This window comes from Microplitis mediator, chromosome 5 (assembly GCF_029852145.1).
Source record: "Microplitis mediator isolate UGA2020A chromosome 5, iyMicMedi2.1, whole genome shotgun sequence".
NCBI lineage: Eukaryota > Metazoa > Arthropoda > Insecta > Hymenoptera > Braconidae > Microplitis > Microplitis mediator.
This window is the reverse complement of record NC_079973.1, coordinates 11,958,259-11,968,392: the sequence shown is the minus strand read 5'-3', so window position 1 is coordinate 11,968,392 and position 10,134 is coordinate 11,958,259. Positions and strand designations below refer to the sequence as shown.

The 10,134-nt window shown below is 29.3% G+C and overlaps 1 long non-coding RNA gene across 2 annotated transcripts; it reads left to right on the top strand.

Annotated features, from left to right (window-relative positions):
• Nucleotides 1-3,985: 3,985 nt before the first annotated feature.
• LOC130667937 (uncharacterized) lies at nucleotides 3,986-8,509 on the top strand. Of its 2 annotated transcripts, none has more exons than XR_008989927.1 (6): nucleotides 3,986-4,009; nucleotides 5,854-5,901; nucleotides 6,518-6,718; nucleotides 6,788-7,141; nucleotides 7,442-7,602; nucleotides 8,008-8,509. It is a non-coding gene; the product is annotated as an uncharacterized LOC130667937 (long non-coding RNA). The 2 variants fall into 2 exon arrangements; XR_008989928.1 differs by having other exon boundaries at nucleotides 5,854-6,077.
• The last annotated feature ends 1,625 nt before the right edge of the window (nucleotides 8,510-10,134 follow it).

Sequence of the window (10,134 nt, the reverse complement as noted above, 5' to 3'; positions counted from 1 at the left end):
GTAAATAAGAAAAATTTCTTGACATTTTAAGAGTTATTTTATTACTTTTATTCAATACTATCAATATTCAGTCAAGACAACTAAAACATAAAGCTGTCAAACTTTCATTAACTGTCGAAATTTTTAAACAAAAGACACTAAATAAATAGTAAACAAAACATAATCAATTCTGTAACTTAATATTTTTTTTATAAATATTGCCCATAAATAAAAATATTACAAGTCCATGATTTAGTCTAGTTTAGTCCTTGCAAATTTTTAGAACTAAAATTTTTTAAAGTTCAAGAATTAATCTAGATTTGTCTGCCCGTAACGCAATTGTTTTTTAAAAGAACAGATCAAAAACAGCTTAAAATTTTTATGAAATATCAGAAACAGATCAAATAGTCCAATTAGACTAAAATCAGATCAAATTTTTCGACCTGGGTAGTATGGACCACGTTGCAGTATATTTTGAGTTCTAGAAAATTAGTAAAAGTGAATTTTTATGATCGGTTGGACTAAGAAACGGGTAGGAAAAGAATGTTTTTATGAGAATTATTCGAAAACCATTAAACTCTGAAGGCAAGCCGTCATACATCCACTGTAGTTGAGCTAAAGAACTCAAACATGTTCTTGGACACATGTTTTTGAAGAATTTAAAAACATTCTTTAATAATTAGCATTTTTAGTAGATTTCATAGAAGTGGAACTATTGTATTTGTCTTCATGGTAGATTTTTCAAAGAAGTTTGTCATAATCTATCATTATTGGTCGAGTTGGTACCACTTCCAAAAATACCATTGGTTTAAAAGCTTATAAAAATATGCATGTATGTAAGTCTCTCTTTCTCTCTCTTTCTCTTTCTCTCTCGCCACACAGAGAAATTATTAGTCAAAATTACCCAAAAAGTTTGATACTGAGAAGACATGTGGTAAATATCTAAATTTTTCCCATGCACATTGTAAAATATACTACTCGATAGCATGTAAGTGAATAAGTGCAATTTCTACTAATAACATAGTGAAAATTTAGTTACTGGCTAGATGTCCTTACAGTACCAAATTTTATGGGTAATTTTTACTCAAAAATTATCTGCGTATATATGTATATATATATGCATATATGCACATATGTATATATATATATATGACTGGCGTTTCCTTTACGGGAAGTTATATTCTGATATGAATCCAGTAATGCCATAACATACACATTCAAGAATTATAATACAAACTCACTTCGAATTGACTACGCTATCTGGATAAAAAATTAAACGGCTGCTGGTAATTAACCCGGTTTGGGCAATTACTAAGTTCCAATGCTTGGCCGAGCGACGGCAGTCAGACATCGGCCAACCTACGGCATTGTTTCCATTAACAGTGATGAGAACTAACGCTTACGAGATAATAGATCACATAATAATTTTTGTTAATAATCATTTAATTTATTTATTGGATGATTATGGTCGAAATTCTTGAAGAGAGAATGAAAGTGGATAGCCGAAGCGTGGTAGTGCGAGAAAGAAAGAAATTTAACTCATGTAATTAATTAATTATGGATTGCCGATTAATTATAAGGTGAAAATATTTACATATTGTTAACTAGTTTTTTACCGTTCATTTATAGATTAGCCTATTCGGTCGTTATCGGTTTAATTGCTATTTCTTTCATTCATATATTACGCTCAAGGAGCTCGAAAACAGCGGGAAGGGGCTGACCCGCAGAGTCAACCGATGTACAGATTTTTTCTTTATATAATATTCCGTAGCTTCAAAAGCTGCTACTTTTTTAATTAAGTAAAAATTTATATTCCGTCGTCGAAATAATTACCGATTCCTGTCGAATTATACTAAATGTGGCATATCTATTTGCACAACATTTTAATTGCCAAGTATTGAAACATTTACCTAATCTACGTGAGCAAAATGAAGGCCAGCGACTACATTTTCAAGCTGTCACTGTTATCATTTAATTTATTGCTCCAATAATTAGCATACACTTTATTTTCTAGTATTTTGTTATATTCATTTAAATATAATTTTGTCAATGAAAAAATTATGTGAATGAATTGCGACAATTCGTCTCTAATAATATATATAGAAATTAAATATAGTAAATTTTGTATGCATTTTTTTTTTAATTTTATAAGTATAATTTTGTACCCTGGGACAAAAAGTACCGATTTTTTTAGCACAAATGAAGAAAATAGAAGTAATGATAAGAATGACATTGATCTTTACCCTCTGGATTACATCTATATTTATTTTTACTGATAACCCGAGTTTAAAAACTGAGGCATACTTTGAACCTAAATGAGCATTGAAAACCAACATTAGTCTTCTTAGGACATAATAATTGTAAAAGCTTGAAATAGACCTACTTAGACTTATGAAGGCATAAATTAGACCTACATGGACATAAATCCCGGAGTCAAAATTAAAAAAGTAGTTTGAGCCTCAAAAGCCTCAGTTCTTTTGATGTTAGACTTTCCGCTGACTGTAATACGTTATTTGAGTCCTCGATGTCCTAAAAGTAGCGTATGAAGGAGTAAATCAACTTTTTAAAAAGATGTTTGAACCCTCCAAGGCCTACCATACTTTTAATATGTAACTTCGAAGGAGCTAAGTTCTTTAGCATGATATTATTGTTACAATTATAGCTGCGTTCTAACTAGATAAAGTTATTTCCAAGTGATCGTGAGCGTTCGAGTAGCAGTGCGGCAGTGGTTATGCTTCATATTCGTTAGGTCTTAGTTTCGAATCCCGGCGGTAGCAGATTATTTTTCAGTAGTCCCAGGTCGAAAATAAGACGGTTTAGATTTGATCGTCTTAAATCGTGATTAAGTAAGACCAGTTAAGTTGAAACCAAGACGAATTTGCGTGAGTGTGTTTTAATTATTGATAACAATATCCTAGCATTTACCGTTAGACTATCAATAAATATTCTTATTCTCTGGCACTTTTCTATGTAAACAAAAAGTTGTAAGGGGTAAAACCACGGGACAGAGTCAATTGTTAATATTCCGGCTATAGCCTTATAACAGTCGGCCCTAACTTTATCATGAGGCAGAGGTAGAAAAGACTTCCCCTCTCCTACGCATGCGCGGTATACCTTCGCCCACTTCTCCGTGGCAAGAAAACACATCACTGAACACTTAGTGCTTATAGAAATCATTGTTTCTTAAACTTTCAATAACTTTATATTAAATGAAGATATCGCAATAACTTTTTTTTTAGAGAAGGCCCAAATGTCTAGGAAATAAAACTTAGAAAACTGAATTAAAATCTATCAAGTAGTTTTTCCGTGATGCACGCACAACTGCAGACCTCTATCATTTTATTTATATAGATATATATATTAAGGTCATTATTCATTTTGAACGACTATTTTTTTTTTTCACTCCCACTTGAAAATATTGTTATAGACATTGAAAAAAAACTTTCCTCCAAGTTTCAGCCTTTAAATTTACAAAATTATTGAAATCTCTATGATATGAATAAAAGCTAACATCTAATCTACATGTAGAAAACGATTCTCGAAACTTTTACTATTACTTCCTAATGGATAGTAAAAATTACAAAACAGTAATTAATATTATATGTTTATTTGAAAAACTGCTATTTTATTACTGTTATGACTAATCCATTCATATTCATTATTAATCGAATAGAAAATTTTATAAAGAAAATATTAAATTATTACTAACCGATTCAGTACTACATTTTATTATACGATTCAACGATTTCTACTCTGAAAAAATATAAAATTTAACTAAAAATATGCATTAAATACTCTACAGTATACTAAAATTACGACGTATTTAGTCATTTCCGTTGACTTTCATTATTATTATTATAATTGCTGCATTGGAAAATTTTCTTCGTTCGCTTTTAACGTATATCAGCCATGATAAAGTTATTGTTTGTCATTCGAAGCTCCCACTCAAACAATTTTGCAACGATATAAAGCCCCATTTTTTTATCAGTCGGTACCCAGAAGCTTCTGAAAATTCAACGGAACACTATTGGTAAGAGAAAACTTTTGCTTTACATTTTAAATTATTGAAAGTGACGTTAATTTAGATCATAGATATTCGGTAACGCTGATTGTTAGATTTATCATTTATACCCGGGTCAAAAATAAAACTTGATTTCGACTTGGTTTACCAACGCGAAATTTGGAGCCGTTTTTCACAGGACAAACTCGACTTTTTTTACGGAGATATAAAATACATTGAGTTTTCGTCTTGGTTTAGACTTAACTGGCTTACTTAGTCACAATTTAAGACGAAAAAATCAAATCTAAGGTGAAATAGTTTTTATATATTAATGCGAAAGTAAGGCGAATAAATAACTTTCTTTGGACTTGGTTCAGCAAGTCAAAAGTAAGGTGAACGACTATCGTGCCCGAAGTAAGGACGAATAAGTTCAAACTAAGGTCAAAAAATACAAATAAGTTAAAACTACCCGAGTCGAAATTTCAGGTCTGTTTTAATCGTATTTTTTGGCAAGTCAGTTTCAGAAAATTTTTACGATTGAAACAGACCTGCTGCTCTTGGTTGCTCTATAGGCGCAGGCCTGTTTTTATTGTAATCATAGGAGTTTTGTCCTATTCTGACACAGTTAAGATCAAATCAGACCCGAAATAATAATAATAGTAATATTATATTTAAAAATACTTAGCGACTCGGGTTCCCACTGTGGTCATAAATTTTTTATTTTTTATAATTTTTCATTTAAATAGCATAACATTATTCATAATTGCTAATAATAATTATTGGTTGTATTATGTATTGATCATAATTATATAATCCTTCATTAAAATTAATATTGATAAATACATAATATGAAAAAAAACTATCATGTTATTTGCGATTCAAAATCAGGATTAAGAAGCAAAATTTTTATTTTTTTTTCACTCTGGATTGTAGTTGGAGATAGGATGTTATAGCTTCAAGGTCAGGAGAGGTGACTTTTATTCGCTTTATAGAGATATAATCACACTACACACTTAGATATTACACATACGCTTTACTTATTAAATATAAATTATTAACTATTTTCGTCCTACCCGAGATTCGAACCTAAAACCTAACGCTCGCCAGACTATCGCTTCACCCCCTATGCTACGGCCGATGTATTTAGGTCTTGTCTGAGGTGGGTTATAAGTTAGTCGTAAAATAATAATAATAATGAATGAGTTAAAAAGTACTAATAATCGTAAATCTTTTGATAACCTTTACGACGAAATCAGTACTGCTCAGGTCTGGTTTGATCGTATTTATTTTCCGAAACCGTCATCTACGCTCAAAACAGGTCTCATTTTAGGCGGTAAACGAGACTTCAAAGGGTTTGGAAACTTTTATGATTTAAACAGACCTGAGATTTCGACTCGGGTTGTTAACCTAGGAAAAATTCCTATGTCAATATAGAAGAAATTACCCTGGTAACATGGGAAAAATTTCTATGCTAACATAGTAAAAATACCCATGTCAATATAGGAATTTCAGCAATGTTAAAAAGGGATTTTTTCCATGTCTACATGGGAAATATCCCTATGATTTGTGGGTAAAATTACAATCAAATATCACTATATTCTCATTTTTCCCTAGTAAAATTTCCCATGTTGATAAAGCAAAATTTGCTATGTCATCAAAGGAATTTCCCATAAGCAAAATTGGAAAAATTCCCATGTTTTTCTCTCCGTATAGTAAATCATAATTGCTTATATATTTTTCTTTATAACTTTTATATCGTTGAATTTACGAATGAAAAAGTAAAGTATTTTTAATAGAGAATTTTATACTCCCTGAATTAATTACAGTACTTTTTTTGTCTAATATTTAAATTGAATAATTATTTTATTTTTTAGCTTCAAGATATAAAATAAAAAAAGGCCATTCGGCAGCCGAAATGGAAGGTAGATTTTCCAATTAATCTATATAAAAAGTTTCATACATACATATCTTGTGATACATGTTAGTGTATAGTCATGATATGAAATTAGGCTCGTTTTCTAAGAGTGAGAGTAAAAAAAGACAACGACTATTTTCGATAGAGAACTTCAGATAGTTGATTTGACAAAACATTATATAGGTAATGTACTAAACTAACCTTCACGTAAACAAAGTATAGAAAATTTAATTAGTATGAGATCATAATTGTAATTACTATTACGATGGCAAGATCAGTTATAATTATAGGACGTACAGGTACGATTGAAACAGCATAAATAATAAAAAAAATACTTTTAAAATATAAAATAGCAGTGAAATTGACAGGTTATTTTGTTCACACTATAATACAACTGACAAAATTGTATTCTAATCGGAAATGCATAAGTTATGTAAAATGAAAACCATATTTTCAACATTTTTTGATTCCATTAAAATTTTTAAGGCTATCAAATTATTGAAAGAAATGGTCAAAACATTAAGTTTAAGGTCTTTAATTAAAGCTTATTAGACAAGCTTTCAAATACTTTTTACTGGAATTGTCTATCAGTTTTAGTTTTAATGTTATATGAACTTCAACAGTGATTAAAAACTGATTTTTTCGAAAACTCGTGGAAATTTCAAACAGCCATGACTTCACAACTATTCGAACGATTCAGCCCATCTTTGAACTCGATCAAGATAATAGCCTAGAGAATAAGTGTGGAAAATTTCATTAGGATCCGATAAGAACTGTAGATGCTATCGTAATGACAAGACCAGTTATAATCATACGTCGTAGAGGTACATTTGATACATCATAAGTAATAAAAGAAATACTTTTAAAATATAAAATAGCTGTGAAATTTACAGGTTATTTTGTGCACAATAAAATACAACTGACGAAATTTGATTATAATGGGAAATGCATAAATGATGTTGAATGAAAACCATATTTTCAACATTTTTTGATTCCATTAAAATTTTCAAGGCTATCAAATTCATTGAAGAAATGGTCAAAACATCAAGTTTACGGTCATAAATTAAAGCTTATTAGACAAACTTTCAAATACTTTTTACGAAAATTATCTATGAGTTTTAGTTTTAAAGTTATATGAACTTGAAAGTGGATAAAATGTTTTTTTTTTTGAAAAATCGTGGGAATTTGAAACAGCCATATCTTCTAAACTAATCAAACGATTTAGCCCATCTTCGAACTTAACCGTGGTAATCGCCCATAGAATAAGTGTAAAAAATTTCATTAGGATCCGATAAGGATTCTAGGCGCAATCGTGTTCTCAAAACTTGGTTCTATTATATATATATATATATATATATATATATATATATATATATATATATATATATATATATATATATATATATATATATATATATATATATATATATATATATATATATATATATATATATATATATATATATATATATATATATATATATACATACATATATAAATTTTTCAACGAATGGTATTTTCGAGCTCTACTCAACTAATTATGATAGGTTGTGACAAAATTCCTTGAAAAATCGACCATGAGGACAAATACAATACCTAGATTTTTAAAAAAATCTACCTAAAAATGTCGAAAATAATTTTTTTGATATCAATTTTCGCATTGGTTGTTATCTATCCTGGTGTATATGCATCATGTCCTGGCGGTTGGGTAAGTAATTATTATCACAGTGAAAAAAAAAAAAACTTACAAGTAGACATGGATAATTTTGAAAAACTCTAAACTTTAATCAATAAATTTAAACTGATAAAATTCTGAATTTTTACATTTTAACCCTTAAATTCATTATTCAATAAATTACAGTCAACATATAATCTCCTGCAAGACTGAAATTTGAATATTTCATACTTTTCGCTTTAAAGCCGTATAAATTTTAAAAATCCTAAATTAAACGATTCGCAGCTAAGGACTTTTTCTCCTATAAATTTCAATTTCTTATAAGTACGGTGCTTGAAGGTTGATATTAAAAAGTTTACTGTTTTTATACTTCTCGATACACTACAACAAATTCTATACTGAAAAATAAAAAATCAATAAAATATAATTTTTCTTTAGTGCCATCCATCAGCAGGATACGGCTGCTGTAAAGGAAATTCATGCACTAGCTATTTTGTTGAAGGTACATGTACAACTTTCGAAGAAGCATTAAGAAAATCAGTTGAGAAAGAGTAATAATTATTACGGAGAGAAATTTATGGTCACCGTTCCTAGTACGCTTGTGAAATATCATCCCATACCGTTATGGTTATGATTACTTGGAATTATGGAATATAGGCTCATACTTTCTGGAAAAAGTTCCCATCATTATGGTAACAGTTCCCATATCGCATGTGAAAGAATTATGGTAATGATTACCGTACTCATATGAATAGTTCCCATAAGCAAATAGGAACCAATCCTATAACTGTATTGTAACGGTTCCTAAGTGCATATGGGAATAAACCCTATATATTATGGTAACTATTCCCATAATATTATGGTAATCGTTCCCATTATACACTAATGCAAAAAATTAAAGGAGCAGAAAAATTTTATAAATTTTTTAGTGATTTTTGGAAGGCTGTAACTTGGTGAAAAAAAATCGTATCGAAAATTTAAAAAAAGCATTTTATAGCTTGAAATCTCTAGTTAAGGTGTATTTTTTTCAAAATTTTTTAAAAGCTCCGATTATTGCGCAAACATGAGAAATACCGCGAGCCAAAAAATTTCTAAATTTTTTTTTTTTTTCCGAAGAGCCCACGGACCGCGGAAAAATTCTTTCAACTAAACGAATGCATACATCGTTTAGCATATTCATTCAGCTTCAATTTGGTTTTTTTTTCAACCTCGTAGGACGATTTGTCGCAGAGATATCAGTCTTCAAACAGAAAATGATCCTTTTGGCTTTGATCTTCGATATTTCAGGTACCAATGATCGCACAGAAAGTTGAAGGGCAGCGTTGAAAACTTGAATAAATTCCCTACAAGACCCTGTCATCATTTTTTGAAAAAAAAAATTTTTTTTATTTTTTACATCCATTAGAAGAAAGTACAAAAAAATGACTTTTTTTGGTTTTTTAGTAAATCAACCGCTACTCTGCAAATATCGATAAAAAAAATAATGTTGCCAGGGACTTTTTTAGCTTAATGTACCCCCAAGACCCGTGTAAATTTTTAAATTGATCTATCAAACCGTTTCTTGGGAATCATCGATCAAAGTTTAGCTAAACAATTAAAGGAGCAAGTTTTGTTCCTTTAATTGTGTAATCATAATCAAAATGAAAAAAATTTTTTTTTCGACTTTTCTCAAATTTTTGCGTTGGTAACTCAGCAAATGCAAGGAAATGACAAAAAAATAAAAAATTTCCAAAAAATGTCAAAAAAAATCAAAGAAAAAAAAAAAATTGAAACTTGTTTTTTGTGTTCTAAATTTTTTTTTTGTGAATGAATATGCTAAACGATGTATGCATTCGTTTAGTTGAAAGAATTTTTCCGCGGTCCGTGGGCTCTTCGGAAAAAAAAAAAAAATTTAGAAATTTTTTGGCTCGCGGTATTTCTCATGTTTGCGCAATAATCGGAGCTTTTAAAAAATTTTGAAAAAAATACACCTTAACTAGAGATTTCAAGCTATAAAATGCTTTTTTTAAATTTTCGATACGATTTTTTTTCACCAAGTTACAGCCTTCCAAAAATCACTAAAAAATTTATAAAATTTTTCTGCTCCTTTAATTTTTTGCATTAGTGTACTATGGTAAACATTACTATATATTATAGTAATTATTCCCATAATGTATTGGAATTATTACCATATTATTATGGTAATGGTTATCATAATATATGGTAACTATTGCCATATTATAATAGTAACCATTACCGTAATGCTATGGTAACGGTAACCATAATATTATGGTAACGATTACTATAATATTATAGTAATGATAACTATAATATACATGGACGCCGTTCCTATAATCGACATTTCAAAAAAGCCGGTTACCATGCGTTATGGGAACCATTCCCATAATATATTGTAATTGTTGCCCATAAATTTCTCTACCTGTAACAACACAATAACAATTTATAAATGTATTTTATAAATTAATAAAAACCTCTTATTTACAAAAAAAAAAACTTTAATGGACTTGTTCTCATTTATTAGAAATGATTCTGATATATTTTAAATAACTATTCTGAATGTCAGGC